The sequence below is a fragment of the Eublepharis macularius genome, chromosome 7, assembly GCF_028583425.1.
Source record: "Eublepharis macularius isolate TG4126 chromosome 7, MPM_Emac_v1.0, whole genome shotgun sequence".
NCBI classification, from domain to species: Eukaryota; Metazoa; Chordata; class Lepidosauria; order Squamata; family Eublepharidae; genus Eublepharis; species Eublepharis macularius.
In genome coordinates this window covers 109,931,979-109,950,607 of record NC_072796.1, presented here as the reverse complement: position 1 = coordinate 109,950,607, position 18,629 = coordinate 109,931,979, and positions in this window count along the sequence as shown.

Genomic DNA, 18,629 nt, shown 5'->3' with positions numbered 1-18,629 from the left:
AAATAAGACCATAGTGAACAGTCAATGTTGCAAACACAACAGAGGAAGTACTACTATTAATGTGACAGCATCAGGTCCTACCCAGCTTGGTTTGGGATGCAGTGGACTTGTCAACCCTAATCTGACCTCTGTTTACACCATCACCCCTTAAATTTCTATGGGCCTGTATTTGTCCTGTTCTTTGTTGATGCTTGGCATGGCAGGGGGTTGAAGCTCAAGTCATGAAAGCTTCTGTGCCTTGCAACTGTATACTATGTATGTTTACTTGGAAGTAAGCTTCATTGATGTCAGTGGGACTTGTTTCCAACTTAATATGCTGTATGAAATTTAAGACATCAGTAGACCTCTCTCCAAAAATGCCATTTCAGGCATCAGTAAGGTAGGTGCGAAGAGATTTTACTAAAAAAAGGGTTGGAGGGAAAACTCACACCAAATGATATAAGTCTGCATAAGATTAAACATCAAGAAAAAAACAGGAGTATTTTTAATACCCAAAGATGTAGTTTCTCCTGAGGAATCATTACATGTGCTATATGCTCTTCCTAATGGTATCCCTAATGCACACTTTCTCTCTCCCTCCCTCCATTTTTGTTTTGTTTTGTTGTTTGTTACCCACTTTCAGGGAAAAAAGTTAGAACTATTTGTGCAGCTCCCAACAGCTGTGATTTTGACACCTTTTCTCAAATACAGAAATTACTGAAAAACAAGATGCACTCTGCTGGCCTTCATTTGCATTACAGTTTTAGATACAGTCCATACCAATGACGCCTAGCTCAATTTTACTGTACAAAAGGAACACAAAATTCAGTACATGTAGTGTGCACAAATTTCTGGTGCTTGCACGCACACACACAGACACATACACAGGGTCAACAGCAGTTGTATTTTAGCAAGTTCATCCAAAGAGCTTGAAAAAGTAAAATTTGTGTTTATTTCCTTTTTTAAAAAATGGGAAAATGTGTACCTAGAGAGGGGCTACATGGAAGTCTACCACCAATGTAACTAAAAGGACATTTTTTTTCTGTTTTCCCCTTAAGCTGGTGCTCAAGAATTCCAGAAAACAATATGGCTGTGAAGAACCTAAGAATATTTACTGTAACCAGTTTCCTTACTAGAAAATAAATTGAAGTTGACAAGATTTACTTCTAAGCAAATACACTTAGAAACACATTGCAAATTCCATTGTATATAGTGGACCATTTTCCAAATAAACATGCATAGGGCTTTATGCTGTAATGTACAATAGGCAGGGCTTTTTTTCAGCTGGAACGCAGTGGAACGGAGTTCTGGAACCTCTTGAAAATGGTCACATGGCTGGTGGCCCCACCCCCTGATCTCCAGACAGAGGGGAGCTTAGATGGCCGTCCGTGCCGCTGAGTGGCGCAGAGGGCAATTTACACTTCCCTCTGTCTGGAGGTCAGGGGGCGGGGCCACCAGCCATGTGATGATTTTCTCCGAGGGCAACCCACTGAGTTCCACCACCTCTTTTCCCAGAAAAAAAGCCCTGACTATAGGGATGTCAATGGGTTGAATCCAGCAAGTTTTTCCATTGGTGAAACAAGGAGGAGGGGCCTCCTTTGACTACCAAGCCCCTATGCTGAGGCTTGGGGGACCTGCATGGACAAAAGTCCCATGAAAGAGAATTTGTAATAAAGATGGGAATTTTTGAGCTTGCATAAATAGCTGGCCAGATACAACACAATATATTTAATTTTCTTCAGATGTCATTAATGTAAGGTTGCCAACAGGCCTGGAGAAAAATGTCCTGTCTCTTTAATAGAGATTTAATGAGTGAAAATGAGCAGGTACATTTTTTCATGGCATGGAGATAAATGCTATCGAAGAAAAAAAGGGTGGTGGGGGGGATAAAACTCAACCCAGAAAAGTGAGTAGGATGAGAGGGTCTCGTTAACACTACAAAAGTATAACAAAATTACATATATTTAGTATAAAGTATACACAAAAACAACAATTAATTTTTTTTAAAAAGATAAGTCTGAATATAAGACTGTGAGTAAGTACATACATAATAGTAGTATTTCAAACACAGAACCACTGAATTGCAACTTTTGATAAAGTCTTCATACATCCAAGGATAGGAGATACTTTACACCAGAACAACACTGAATATAATAGCCAGATGCAAAGGTAAAGTCACTATGAGAAACAATTCATGGTTCTGTGTATATATCTTAGTAACCACATGTCATATAAGTTGCAGACAGCAACATCTGGCTTTTAATTTTTAATTTCAGTATAACTATTATTGGATTTATTTACTCCTGGATGTGTATGGCTTATCACAATAATACATTGATCACTGGGGAAGACCTTTTAGGGGCCGAAACGTGTATGGTCCATTTATTTTTAGGTAGTCCATCAAGTGTCTATGAGATACTGTTTATTTGGATGTAATTGTTATTGGTCATTGGGCAATCCATCTTTGTGTCTGAAATACCACAATTGTGTATGTATTTACTTGCAGTCTGAAATTGACTTTTATCTTTTTTAAAATTTTAATTGTTGTTTTTGTGTACACTTTATGACAAATGCTATCACCTGATAAATAACATCACAGTAAACCTCTGTTAAATGAACAGGACATTTTTTTCCTCTGGGCCGTTGACAACCCTACACTGAAGAGGTTTTCATTCAATTTTGAAACAAATTTTAAATGTAGCATTTTGCATAGGATTCTGTAGAAAACTGGTTTCCTCCAGAGAAAAAGTAATTTTTAAAGAGTTGCATGAAAATAAAATTATGGGAGGAAAAAACTCTTATGCAATACACTCACTATACAATGGCTTTGCTAGCTGCCTGGCGAAAACATGTCCTGTCCTTTTAACAAATGTTTAGCAGGATGCCTTGAGAATCTTCAGCTGCCCATTTCCCCACATTAAGCCTCTGTTAAAGGACATTTTCCAACTAACCACATCCAAAGGGGATAGTCTCCAATATACAGTACAAAGAAAAAGGAGGACACGCAATCCAAGGAGACCATACAACAAGCTCCCGGTGGAGGGTTGGCAACGGGTGCGCCGGCATTGGTTGTACCCTGTTTCGCTGTTCCCTGCTTCTTCACCAGCCTCTTTCAATTTGCAATGTAACTCTTCAGTCATCAATTTCAATGCATTGAAGTCAATTTCCTTGGTTTAAGTCCTTTTGGAGTGGCTCGGTTTTCAAGAATATCATGGACCGCCCCTAATCACCTGAGAGGCCACGACGGTTCTTTGCCTGTAAAAAGAAAGGAAATTATATAATAGAAGAATTTTGGTGGACTAATGATCACGATGATATATTAAATGGACACTGTTTGGAAAGTTTGAAAGGTGTTCTAATGAAATGTGAATGCTGATTAATAGACACTGAGTTGTTGTACAGTCTCCTTGGATTGTGTGTACTCCTTTTTCTTTGTAAAGGACATTTTCCGTCAAAGTTGTGGGGCAAACCTGTGGTACAGTCTAAGGGTATTTTGGGTTTGATTTCAAACAAATAATAAAGGAGAGAGAAAGACAAGCAATTAGTTTGTGTCACCTCACATAGTACAGAAAAAAACAGAATAGCTTCCTTTCATTAATTTCCCAATGGAATGTCTTTATTTTCTTGTACCTTTCAATGACCAAAATTGCAGGCCTCAAGACTCTGCTGCGGACCCTGCCTCTGTCTGAGGCTCGCTGGATTTGGTGAGGCAACTCCAGAGTAAGAGGCTGAAGAGTGCAGCCCCTGGTGTTAAAGAAACACCTCAAGATGTGGAGTGGTGACATGGATTTTTAATAGAGTCGAGCCCAGCGAGGCTTGGCTGCTCTCCAAAGTTGCTATTAGCTGGCTCAGCACTATATAGTCACCTGCAGTTCCTGCTGGGTTTTCATTCTTTTGCAGGGTTCAGCTGTTTTAAAGAGCAATGCCCTCATTTTTAGCACATTGCAGCTCAGAAAATTCTGTTTTTATTTCCAAGGTAAACAGGCAAGAATTAAACTGACATCTCTTGAGTCCTACTGGCAGATGCCCTGCTTGGGGTTTCTGAACCTCCGGACAAGGCCAGTCGTTCAATGCTACACAACCAAACAGCATTTATAGGAGAGCCATTAATAAAGGGTTGGGGGGGGGGCGCTGTTGGTTGTTTATCAGAGTCATTAGTTGTTCAGATCCAGCAACTGCCCTTAGAGCAGGGGTCCCCGACATGGTGCCCATTGACACCTTTCCTGGTGGTTGCCAAGTGTATTGAGAGAGTGGGCAAGACCAGATGCGGCTTTTGCCCAGCAGGGTTTCTGATCACCCATTGGGTATTTGATTGGCTGTGGAGATTTGAAAAAAAAAATTGCTTCAGCAGCAGCTGCCATCACAGCACAAAGATCTTCCCTGCATCATGATAGGTAAGCTGCGTGTATGCAAGAAAATATTTTAAAACAGTATGTTCATTTTAAAAGGCATCATGTTTCCTGCCTGAAATGTTGAAGAGTTACTAACAGAGTTGTGTATAGCCACACTCCCTGACATTTTGTGGTTGGCTTGACATCCTGCAGCACCCATTTTGTGGTGGTTGCACCTACCACTCTGTTTCAGAACTCCAAAGGTGCCTGGAGACTCAAAAAGGCTGGGGAGATCTCAGCCTTAGAGCATGGAATGAAGCTAGTCTTGGAACAGCTGATCAGCACCCACAAACTGTGTATTCCATTTCCTGGGGCAAAGCAGACCCAGAGCTCCACGCTCCATACAAACAGGACATTGCTAGATGCTGCTACGCAAACAAATGGCACAACTACACAAAACAGAAAGCTCGCCGCCTCTAGAGAAAAAGCTTTCCAGGACTTTCAGTGCACTCAGAGATGCTGTTCTCTGATTATTTTTTGTTACCAGGGCTTTCATTTGGGTTCTAGACTTTGGTTTCAGAGCGTAATTTTCTTCACACCTGTTTTGCAAGCAGAGGGTTTTCAAGTCCTAAGCAAACAAATAGGAATAGCCCCATTCCTGCATTGGGGCAGTGAAACAACTTTGTGGGCAGGGGTGAAAGTAAGCCAGTTACAGTACAGTTCAGAGGACCAATAAAAAAGTGGCCAAAGGGGTATTTCCCATCTTCTGCTTCAAGTCCCTTGAAAGAGACAGTAGCAGTAAGAGTTTTAAGTTACTCTCATGCCTGTTTGTGGGGATGCACATCCAATCCATATAACGGGATGCTGCTGGCACCCCTACATTTTTTTTTAAAATACGCCCCCCAATGAATATCTAGTACCTGTCTCTGCCACTGTGCCTAGTTGACCTGTATGCCCAAGGTCTTGTGCATTGCTATATTTAGTCCAGGTCCAAGGAGCCTTTTGGATTCGGAGCTAAGATCTGGAGGGTGGAAAATCTGGTGACAGGAAGATGAGGAATCGGAGCCTCTGCACCTGCATGTGCTAAAAAAGAATCCCCTCCCCCCCCCCCACACACACTGCTGCCCTGCTGCTCTTCTCAGTGGTCACACAAAGGGGACATGAGGCCTTTGTTCTCCATGCATGGGCGTTAGCAACAGGTCCTTCCAAAAAGAAGCAGCAACAGCAGCAAAAATAAAGCAGCTCTATAGGGGCCACACTGTTTAGTGTCCTGATCCAGGGTTGAAGACTATAATCATAGGCTTTTTAAGATGCAAGTCTCACATCCTGTCTCACTACCCTCTTTTTTTCACTGCTACAATACATGGATGGAAATGTGACGAGTAGGGTTGCCAGGGATCCCAGGGGCCAAAGCAGGGCACACAGCGCAGTGGCACTGGGGTACTGACCTCCCCTGCAGGTGCACTCTTGCACTCCCCTATTCCTCCATTGCATCAGAAAATGACATCATTTTCCAGCGTGACAGAGGAACTGCGGGGCAAGCTGAAGCCCAGTTCAGTAAAAATCGCCTCCCAGTAGTCAGTTTTTACTGAACTGGGGTTTAGTATGCCTGCAGCTTCCCATTGCTCTGGAAAATGACATCATTTTCTGGTGCAATGGGGGAGCTGCGAGTGGCACTGAAGCCCAGTTCAGCAAAAACCACCCATTTAGATGTGATTTTTACTGAACTGGGCTTCAGCACGCCCTGTAGCTCCTCTGTCACCAGCACAATGGGGGAGCATGGGAGCACATGTGTGCGCTCCCCTCCCCCCCTGTGCTTTTCCTCCCTGGTGGCCAGGTGAGCAAGGCTGGACAATGACAAGTGGGGGACAGGGGGATGACCAGCCTAGTGAGTAGAATGAGTTCAGTGCTAAAAAAGAGAAGTATTATCCCTGTCAGGAAATGAAAGGCCAACCATGTAGTGGCATGGAAAATGCCCAAATACAGCGGAACACATGCCTGGATTTAGCAACCACAGCTCTGTGGGCATTTTTACCTGGAGAAAGTCCCACTGAATATAGTGGTACATTCTGAGTAAACTTGCACAAGTTCACAAGTAATAGAACTGCTTTACAAAGATTTTTCTCCCTTCAAAGACAGAATTGGGAGTTCTAGTTATTTCCCCTAATTTTATCTGATAGCTCCATTAAACAGAACAACAGAGATTTTCTTCATCATGAAAATGTGGAAAGTCCCAGACCAGCTGTTGAGGAGTTAACTTCATTAACAATATATGTGCTCCTGGCAAGATCTTGGCAACCATCTCAGCTAGACTGAATACAAGTGGAAATTTTGCCAGAGTATGAAAGCTGTATATCTGGAATCAAACGCTTGGCAGAGATCTGGCAAGTTGAGTCACCGAAATAATCATTTACAGATAATTCACCATTGACAGGGTTGCCAGAGGAAAAAATGCTCCATTTCTTTAGTAGTGTGAATGGGACATTATTTGCCTAATGATATTTGCCTCCATGCCATTAAAAGCTTCAGTTGCCCATTTCTACACATTAAGCCTGAATTAAAAGGACGGGACCTTTTTTCTCCAAACTTGTTGGCAATCCTATTCACCAAGACAGAGAACCATTTCAGTTACAGAAGGGGGAGTTTGTTTAGTGAGTGAGGAAATATTTGCATTTCAGTAATCACAACCCCAAATCCCACATCAAATAATGAGGAATTAAATATATTTTGAAGACCCCCAATGTAGCAAAACATTCATCAGTTTGCTAACAAAGGTTAAGATTCTAGGTCAAAGCTATCCCCAGGAGGACAAAATATTGTCATGTACACTTTGCTGAGTGGTGAGAAATTCCAGGTTGTGATCTGCGGTACCTGAGTTGATTCCCTTTAGAGGAGGGAACACTGAAGATCTATGGCATTTCTGCAATATTTGCTTTATTTATAACTATACAGGAAGCACGCAGACAGTCCTATAGGGCAGCAGATCCTCTGCCTCACATCAGATCTAAGAGAGTGAAAGAGAGAGCAATCCTAACCCAATCTCTGGATTAGTAGAAAGGTGGACTTGAGAGCTCTCCTGCCTTAGATGGGTTACTCTCCCCTTGAAAAATCAGGTTCGCCACATGGCAGTGCTGCTCAGCACAGGAGTCACTTTAGAAAGTCAAGGGCTTCACTGGTTCAGGGAGCTTTTGCACAGCTGCACCCATTCATGGTTCCATCAGATCTAGCCACAGAGATCAAACCCTGGCTGCTTCCACACACGTTGCATGATGCACTTTCAATGCTCTTTAGTGAACATTTGGAACTGGTACATTGTCATAGGTTTTCATGGCCGGAGAACGATGGTTGTTGTGGATTTTCCGGGCTGTGTCGCCGTGGTCTTGGCATTGTAGTTCCTGACGTTTTGCCAGCAGCTGTGACTGGCATCTTCAGAGGTGTAGCACCAAAAGACAGAGATCTCAGAGATCTCTGCGATACAGCCCGGAAAATCCACAACAACCATTTGGAACTGGGTTTTTGCGTGTGGAACAAAAAATCCACTTCCAAAGGATGGCTAAAATGCGTTGAAAGTGTGTGGAATGTGTGTGGGCCCCTTAGCTGGTGTCATGCCCCCCTCTGACCAGTCCAGTGTGTCTGACCCAGAGCATGCAGAGGATGAGCCTGAGGAGCCAAGGCCAGGGAATCCGGAGAACCAGCGGGATCAGGGAGGGCCTGAGGCTGCAGCGGCACCTTCTGACCATGCTCCAGCAGTGCCAGATGCCATCCTGCCAGAGCCTGCGAAGAAGACCTTCCCTCCAGCCTTGGATATAACTACTAGGCCTCTGTCAGGCAGGACGTCACCCCAGCCCTGTAGTGCCTCAAGGACCCACCCCCACTCCTCAAGACTGGCATCAGTGGAAGGCCCAGGCTGAAATAGAACAAAGGAGACAAAATGCTAGACTGGCAGCACTCAATCCCTGCCTGGATCCAGAACTTGGTTCTGAGAGTAGTACTTCTTTGCTGAATCCTGGCCAAGGCACCGCACAGCCTCAGGAGTGCAGCTGAGCCACATCAATTCCCATTCTATTTAGGCTGAGGTTTGGCAAGGTTGCCTTGCTGGATCAGCCAGTCCACTAGGTATAAGCCTTGTGCTCCCAAGCCTAGTCAGCAGTTTGAGGTATTACTCCAGAAAAGTCTAGATGGGACCTGTCTGCAGACTGTGGGTCAGTTACATCTTAACTGGACTACTGCAATGCACTCTTCTTGGCACTACCCTTGAAGAATGTTTGGAAGTTACAGCTAATGTGACTAGACTGCTAATTGGGGTCAGCTACTAGGAATATATGACCCTGATATTACAGCAATTATGCTTGGCTATTGATCCACTCTCAAGCCCAAATCAAGGTGCTGGTTTTGTCTTTTAAAGCCCTGCATGGCTTAAGATGAAAGTATCTAAAGGACCACCTATTATATGTTCTTGTTCTGGAGTTAAAATCACAGGGAGACTGTCCCATTGACCATTGCTGCTGGGTACCTGAGAGGGCCTCTTGGGGACAGCCCCATGATTACAGAACAAACTCCCAAGAAGGTGCACCTGCCCCCCCTCACTTTTGATTTTTAGGAGGTTGTTGAAGTTTTATTTAGAACTGCATTTGATTGATAGTTTTAATTTGTGGTTATAAATGGAGTTTTTAATGTATTTTTATGTCTGTTGTAAGTCATCTTGAGTCACATAAGATGAAAAGGTGGCTAATAAATGTTTAAAATAAAAATAATGCTTTCAAGGTGTTTGACAGTGCAGTCCTAAACAGATTTAAATCCTTCTAAGTCAGAAGTCAACTTTGTAACAAATTACATTGTCAACTCTGCCAACATCTGTCTGCTTCTCACTCTCTCTCTTCCAATATCTGAACTGCACTTTCTGTTCACATGCAGATGCCTGCCTGGCTACTCCCAACTTCAACTAGGTGAGAAGTTCACCTTTTCCAAGACCTAATAGGCATATTGATAGTCGTTAGGACTCCGAGACACTAATGCAAATGTTCTGATTTCCACAAACTAAAAAGATCATGTGAAATTATCACAAAATTCTTGACTTGGATTCTTGACCAACTTAATATGCCAAATGCATGTGGTGACTAGAGATGGGCATGAACCGAAATAGGAACCAAAGTTCGTGACAAACCAGGCTAGTTTGTGGTTCGTGAACCGGTGGTTCATCAGAGCCCATTTCTGATGAACTGCCATGAACTTTAGGCTGGTTCATTTGGTTCGTTTTTTGGTTCGTCACTGCAGACAGCCTGGCACCAATCAATCAGTTTCCTAGGCAACAAGGAATGGACTTCCTGCAGACCTTCTGCTGACTCGGAAGTGGCCTTCTGCTGGCCTGGACGTGACCTTCTGCTGACTCGGAAGTGACCTTCTGCTGACCTGGATGTGACTTTTCATGAACCAAATGAACCGGTTCGTGAACCAGGGCAGGTTCATGAAAGTTCGTGGTTCATGAAATGCGAAGAACCACAAACCGCACAGTTCATTTTTTTCGGTTCGTGCCCATCTCTAGTTGTGACTCTTTTAAATGAACAAATATGTCACATGAAAACCAAAATCTCCTTGTTATGACTATATCGTTTAGACTAGATTTTGGTCATAGTGATCAGATGCAAAACCAGCAATAATATTTTATTAATTTATGTAATTTATTGTTATTTTAAAAAATTACTTCTAAGTTCCTTTTGTTTAAAAAAGATACTTCAAATATTGCTCTGCAGGATTTTCTGTTCCGCCTCTCTTTAACCAGTTATGTTTTAAACTTAAAGGAAAATTTTCAATGTATTGTTACTTGGGATGCACTCCAAATTTTGCTAGTTAGTGAAAAGTTCCAGGGTCAAAGCAACCAGGAGCAATTTTCTTTGGCTAGACAGAGCAGTGGAGACTTTTTTTAAACAAGATTTGATTTACTAATATTCAAGGGTAGCATAGACAGAGCCATTCCTCCAAGTAAGCAGCTTCACCATGAGGGTTGCCCAAATGCTTAGAGGAAAAAATGCACTTTCCCTTTAGCAGAAGCTTGTTTAACAGGTGATGTTATTTACTTCCATGCCATGAAAAGCTTAAGCTGCTTATTTTTATACTTTAAGGACATCATTCTCCAGACCTGCTAGCACCCTTATCCTCAGTGAGAGAGACCTTGCACCTCAAACTCACACCTATTTCTGTTTCTTCCAGTCTCCAACTTTTCTCTTTCTTTACACATACATGTCCCCTCACCTCAGCTGAAGAGAGCTCCTCTTTTCCAAGTGCCCAGTTAGAGTCACAGCTATCAGGTCACTGGGAGCAATCCTATGAAGGTCTGCTGAGAAATAAGTCCCATTTTTTTCAATGAGGCTAGCTCCAAAGAAAGTGATCTTAGAATTACATGTGGCTGTAATTTCACATGCCATTTCTGTACAGTAGTTACTAAGGCCAAAACCATTTGAAAACTATACAGTGGCTTGTTTCTTTGGCTGAAACAGCAAAAAACCCTTCTGTTCTCTCCTGTCTGTCACTTATTTGAATTGCAGCTGCTGCATGTCTTAAGACCCATCCACTCTTTCTCTGTCTATAGATGTATAGCTAAAGTACTGGAATCAATTAACACTTCAGTGCTGCAAAACTCCACAAAGTTCACCCTCTAAGCTTAAAAAATATCTGGAACCCTGACACACACACACACACACATAAATAAAAGATTAAGAATTTCAGATCTTGTTAGAAGAGTTTCATCATATTAAATAATGCACAGAATATGGTGTTTGTGGTTAGTTTTGGATAAAGGTCTGATTAATCAGTGCTGAGGCTATTTCAGTTACCATCTTTAAAGATGTGAAATGTGAGAATGTAGTGCAGATCGGGCAGCTCAATAACACACCTGTCACAATTATTTATTACAATAAACTTATTCTTCAAGGAACTAATTTATCAAACTAAATTCGATCGAAGTAAGTTTTACTTTCAAGTTGCTTGAAAAATACAGGGTTGGTAGGAAGTGCTGCACGTCCAGTGAATAATGTACATAGTTTAGCCTTGTGCATTTTTGTCACAGATTAAGGGTTCATGGGAGCTTTTTCATAAGTAAGTGTAAATAGGATTGGTGCCTCACAGCGCTATCCTAAACAGGTCTACTCAGAATGCTGTTCAGGTCTATTCAATGGGGTTTATTCCCAGGAAAGTCTTCTTGGGATTGCAATGTTAATTTGTTAAAGGGGAGAAGTGTTTCATGAATATCATTCAATATAATAGCAGCAAATAAACCAAACACTTTATTTTTGCATGATTCCACTAGGAATCACACAGTCCACTAAGAACTTCTGTTCAAGTGTCATTGAAATGAATGGAATTAGAACAATTGCAATAAGATTGTGTAGGTCTGGATTATAGTTCTCTGGAAATACTTTTCTCTTTAATGATTAAAATATTTTTGAAGGTGGAATAAAATTTATATATGGAAGTCCACCTTTTCTAGCTTATTTTTGTTTCTGAAGAGAAGTTAGAGAAATAAGTTTTTAGTAGAATTATCAATTTGTCTTTAAGGGTGTTTAGGACTGCACTGTAAATGAATAAGGGAGCAATCCTAAGAAGGTCTACTCAGCAGTGAGTTCATTTTTGTTTAATTGGACTTATTCTCATTAAAGTGTTCTTAGGATTGCTCTATTAATAGGGGTGTTCACTGAATTTTTTTTCCATTTCAGTTCAGATCTGGGAGTTCCAAACCAACTATGGACCCTTACTTTTCCCCCCAGCTGAGACATTGTCAGCTCTGATCTAGTCCATTTGGCTTTTTCGTTATCATGAGTTTCGGCCTTGTTCTTTGCAATGCAGGCTTCCAGGCTCTTTGAGGCAGCTGTTTTTGCACTGAATGGCATCAAAATTGCACAAAACGCAGTCCTCCCTCTAAACCATTGGTCTGCTGAGTTTTCCCTCAGTTACACTACACATAGACACCAATGGACCCTGAAGAAGGCAAGTATCAGTAGGTACACATGGTGAGAAACTGGTTGGCTAAAGGAAAGTGCAGTAGAGGCGGCTACATTAAAAGCAATCCTGCTTTATGGTCACTTTTTTCTTTTTCTATAGTGCCAATAAATTATCGCCTTTGGTGCCAAGTTTCCTTGTGCTTGCTCCCAGGGAAGTATATTTAGAATTGCAGCCTATGATTGAGGTCTCCCTTCCAAATGTTTCCTGAGCTGTTAGGCAGGGAGGAAAGGGGTCTCCTCTTACAAGGACCTAATTGCCAGGGAGACAGTGCCATTTCCGGGGAAGCGACTCATGTGGAATTGTGCTCATTCCCCCTTCCAGCCAACAGAGTTAATGAATAATGTAAGGTCTCTCTCCTCTTGGGATCTGACAGGTGAATGCTGTTCAGGAAAGCAAGTCACTGCCCTGTGAGGCAAGCCCAATGCCTGCCTGCTGCTGCAAGGTACCAACCAAAACAAAACACACTATCTTTTTGGTGAGAGAGACATGTTACAATTTTGTTTCTGGGATTTGGTTATGTGTTCCTGAATCTGCTTTAACAAAATGAAACAGCAATTTCCGGGTGTATTTCCTGCTCATTTTTTCTCTTATGCACACTCCTACCTATTAATTGAGTGATCAACTGAGTGTAGATGAATTTTCATACCACCATGGGAGCCATTTTGAGATATTGAAAGAAATAATTACTGTCTTAAACATTGATGCATAAGCAGTGTAACATAGTGGCTAAAGTGTTGTGTTTAATATGGAAAGCCTGGATTCAAATCCCTATTTGGTAAGAAAGATAACAGTGCCATCCTAAGCAAAATTATACCCTAAGTTCATTGCTTAGGATGACACTGTAAAACACTATTCTGTTGCTTGGGGGAAGGGAAGGATAGACATGCAATACTTAAATAATGTCTGTGTGACCTGTTTTGTTCAAGGAACAACATCAAATAAATAGATATATCTAATTTGAGAACTGGGAGAGTCCATGTCTATGACAGTGTGATCCCACCTTGTGACACTTGCATTTATAAAAATAACAATGGACAAACTTGGAAAAAGAAAACATCATATTTGGAACAATACAATAATAAAGCATACGCAACAACAATCATGAAACAAAACAGGCCTGTTTTACTCAAGCAGACCCAGGTCTCAGTCTGACATCTTCTAGCCAGTCCCTTGAAATGCAGCAACTTGTAGCTGTGCTCTGTGTTGAGATGTCTTCTGTTCTTTACAGGAGTTGTAACGAAGCACAGGGCATCAAGCAAGTCTACAACGTTAACAGAGAGTTCATAGAAAGGAGTGCTTCTGAGGTGAGAGTGCTTCTCCCTGCAGTTTCAGGCCCTCCAGTCTCTCAGGGAAAATTGCGCCTTTTTTTTCCTTATAAGGAATACCCCAACTCTTTATCTCCCTCTAGTGGACAAGGGCTACATCTGCTCTGTCTTAGCTTTTAATTTCAAGTAGGTAGCCATGTTGGTCTGCAGTAGAACAGCAGGACTTGAATCCAGTGGTACCTTAGAGACCACCAAGATTTCCAGGGTATGAGATTTTGAGAGACAAAGCTCCCTTCATCTGAAAAAGGAAGCTTTGATTCTTGAAAGCTTACATCCTAAAAATCTTGTTTGTCTTTAAGGTGGCACTGGACTCAAATCATGCTGGTAGACCTTCATGTATTTTTTCTTCTGATCTCAGGGTCAGGCCATTCAATAACATTAATGTCAAAGTTTTACTGAGAATGTCTGTGTAGTTACTACAACCTAAATTTGAGTATTTGTCCCGTTACTTTTCCAGTAAATCATTATTGGGAGTATTTGAAGAGTAAAGTGCCACAGCAGTGAAGGAACTATATAAAACAACCAGGACCTAGCACTGTCTGGTTTATATCTGTTTTTCATATCTTTTAAGGGGAAATGATATCCAAGTTGGATGCATATGGAAGGTTTCCTTTCCATCATTAATTTCAGTTTTTGCTTACAAAATAAAACAGAACATGAAAATGGCAGTGCTGAATGATTTCATCAGAGAAAAAGAAATTGATCCAGACTTATGGGTCCTGCTCCTATGCAGCTGTGGTGTGTGAATGGGGAGGGCAAAATTTCTGGTCTGCTGAAGTAAAACTTTTCTCATTCAGATCAGAGAAGCTGGACTTCACACATTAGGTCCCATCATTGAGCTTTGTTCCTGCTCTCTAACTTTTTAAAAAAATATTTTATTTTCAATTCATAGGGGGTCATAGAAGAAAAAGGGTAAAGGGGGGAGGAAAATTAAAACAGATATATAACTTTGTGCTACAAAGATTATAAAAATACAAAGTTCATAACCAAACATTTCCCCAATATTAAGATAGAAATTAATTATTAGACTTAGCTAGTATATATTTTCCAGCAATACTACACAAGCATAGTTTAAGCGTATTCCTGCTTATTTTTAATATTAATAATACTAATAATAAAAAGAAAGACCTCACTGCTCTCCAATTCTGATACCCTCTTACATTCATCTGTGGCCCAATTACAGGCCTTTTCAACAGTTGCTTCAGTTCTCTGGAATGAACTACCAAGGTAAGAAAAGGCAGCATCCTACCTGCTGACTTTCAGAAGAAGCTTCAAGACAGCCCTACTCTATACATTGGTATTTTGAAGGGCTATGGTTGACATATTGTTGGTATTTTGAAGGCTAACATTTCTTCTAAGTTTGTGATTTTATCCTGTTTTATATGTTTTTATACTTCTCTATGTAGTTCATAAGCCATTTTACCCCCTGTTTTCAGGAGAAAAGACAAGATATAAAATTTTAAAATATTAAATATGAAACAAACTGGATTGGGCAGGGAGTGACCAGAAGGTCACCAGATCCATCCCTGGTGGGTCCCTCCCACATTGCTATTTACTGAACCACTTGTGCTATGTTTTTAAAAATTGCTCTTTTTAGGCCTTTCTAGGTTAAGCAATTGCTTTTTTCATCAATGTAATGTGATTGGGTGGCAATAATTCGTTTTTGTTTTTCCACAATACGAAGAGAATATGGTATTTGTTCAAACAGCATGCACAATATTTAGGAATTTTACAAACTTTACATTGATTAATTCAGGACTGATAAAAGGAAATATTTCTTCATTTAACAAATAATTAAATTGTGGGATTTGCTGCTAGTGAAGGTAGCAATGGCCAGCAGTATAGATGACTTAAAAAGAGGATAGGTCTATCAATGACTGCTAGCCATGGGAACCTCTGAAACCAGTGATGGAAGATAATACCAGAGGAAGGTCTCAGGGCCAAGCTACAAGTGACGAATGACACTTGAATGGCAAGTGGATTGAGTGGAGAGCAAGTGAACAGGGAGGAATACACTTGCCGTTCAAGTGTCATTCGTCACTTGTAGCTTGGCCCTCAGGCTCTTGTTTGTTGGTGCTCCAGGGCAACTGGTTGGCTACAATAAGAAACAGGATACTGGACTAGATGGACCATTTGTCAGATCTAAGAGGGCATCTCTTATGTTCTTATATTTAAACAATTTTAGTTAAACAGTGGGGAGTTGTGAAATCTCCCTTTTTGGAAGTTCTCAAGTAGGATTGCCAGGCTATTGCCCGGCACCTCTGGGAGCTTTGGAGGCAAGACAAGAGGTGGGAATGATGTCATACAACATGTTAATGTCACATCTGGGTGAAATCCCAGATGTCAGTTTATCAAGTGATGCTGACAAGTGATTACTCCAAAACTGTATGGTATTACCTGGGCCATTTCCACACTACTCACCTTTAATCGGAATGCCGTGGAACAGTGCAAACAAAACCCAGAAGATAGCATTTTCTTGCGCGCGTTTTGTGCGATGTCGCACAAAACTTGTGAGAGAAAACGCTATCTTCTGCGGTTTTTTCGCAACACTCCTCGGCGTTCCGATTGAAGGTGAGTAGTGTGGAAACGGCCGTGATGTGCTGATGTCACATCTGTATTTTCACCTGGAAGTGATGCCAACACATAGCTTAAAATCTTTTTGTGACCTCCTCCCCACATTTCTCCCACTGGCCTGGCAAGTGGGAGAGCCAGATCACCAGGAGATTTCCCGCTCAAAGAAGGCAAATGGTAAGATCTGGATGAGAATTTTGTAGGAAAATATAGCAGAGATTGTGCAAAGATTGCGCATTGGAAGTAATGAGAATAGATTCACAAACACACACTCCAGTGTAGCTCTGTAAGAATACTTTACTAAAGGATAAACATTAGGGTTACATTTGGACAAAATAACAAATTGCTAAGCTGACTACATCTTGCTAGATAAGTGATTTAGAGTAGAGACAAGAAGAAGTGAAGTAGTGGAAGTGGTGGAAGAAGTGAACAAAGAGCAATAAAACTTCAGTACAGAGCGTCAATTAATTGCCCCCAATAAACAAACTGCCCAATAGAAAATCCTTATCTTACTTCATTATACTTAGTGACTCCCCTTTCTACGGCGGGAATCTTATTCGAAGCTCTAATGGTTACATTCAAAGTATGTTTACTAATTAAGTAGGTAACACAAACAGTTTAACTCTTTCATGACTGAAATGAAAACACTTGCTAAATTCCCACAAATTTACCAAGGAAGGTTTTCAGGGTATGGTTGGATACATGTGTCAGGAGATATGTATGATGAAGGAAGCTTTGACTCTTGAAAGCTTATACCTTGACAATCTTGTTGGTCTTTAAGATGGTACTGGACTTGAATGTTGCTGTTCTACTGCAGACCAACACGGCTACCCACCTGAAACTATTGGAAAAGAAGCAGCAATGATGCTCCCAGAGAAGGGTCATTCTCAGCACCTGCTGCTTCAGGCCCTGGTGTTGTAGATACTGGGGGATTTAACGTGGGATCCTTTGCTTTCAAAACAAAAGCAGTACCATAGAGGCCTCCCCATCTCAAGTGCTGGCACTGTTTGGCTGGAGTCAGATAATCAGCAGTCAATTAATAATAATTGATTAGTCAATGAACTGGCATATCTACCCAAAATAAACAAGCTCACCTACCTGATCTTGTCTTTCTAATTTTTCCAGACCAAAATGGTGGCATGTTAGGCCTACCTGAAAAATTTACCCTGTTGCATTAAAATTGCAGCAGTGGAGCCTTTTGTTGCTCTTTTGGCCCATGTAAAGGTCCAATGCAATAAAAAGCAAAGGAGTTTTTTGTTTCACAGTCCCTCCAGGGACAGCCACCAGAGGGCATTATATATTTGTGAAGACTGGGATCCTGAAATTAGAAAATGGCTGAGGGGAAGATGGATGTGAAAGAGAGAATGTGGGAGAAAGATGTTAAAAGGCTGAAGATGTTATTCTTTGGGGAGAAGATTATCTAGAAGGAAAGACTTTGTCACCCTGTTGTTGAATGTTGTTGAATTGTTGTTGAATTGCCTGTATGTCCCTGTGTCCCAGTAAACTTCTGTTTCGGTGAAAATAACCTGATATATCTTTCATTTGAAAAACAACAGTGCCCAAATGAACTGCCAGGGTAATCTGGGATCTCTACTTGTGTGCATATTGTGTTTATTCTGCCTATAACATTTTCGGCAAAGAATACTAATAATAAAAACTGTGCTTATATACTGCTCTTCTTGACAGATTAGCGGCCCCATTCATAGTGAACAAAATCAGTGTTATCATTATCCCCGCAATACAAATCAAATGGCTATGTGAATGCTTGTTACATACTATACCTTGCACTGGAAATAAATTTAGCCATTTTTGTGTGTGTGTAAAATTAGTTTTGTAATCTTCAGGTTCACAGTTCTATGTAAAATTGGTACTAGTAGATGTATGTATGTATGTATGTATGTATGTATGTATGTATGTATGTATGTATGTATGTATGTATGTATGTATGTCATTTATAGTCCGCCTTTCTCACTGAGACTCAAGGTGGATTACATTGTGTGAGATTAGTACAATGGTTCAGCAAGGGGCAGATCCATGATCTCTAACCAGTGTGCCTCCTGATGTCTACTTCCTTTTCCCACAAACCAAAGAAACAATCCTGGTTTCCTCATTAGAACAGGAGTGGCCAGGAGGCATTCTGTGGTTGGCCACTCATCCCATGGCAGCCATTTTGTGGTTGTGCTCACTACTTGTTCTTAAAATTCCAGAAGTGACCACAGGCTTAGCAAGGGGGAGGGGGCAGGGGTAGAGCTGAGATGATGTTAGGAAGTAGATTCTGCCTGACAGTGGTTGTCAAGGGTGGAGTTAAGAGGGAATCTTTATGATTGCATCATTAGCTGAAGCTTGCACTTACATGGGCTGAGGCTGTTGGCTTGTTTTATCAGCTAATGTACTGATTTAATAATTTAACAATTAAACAATATATTTA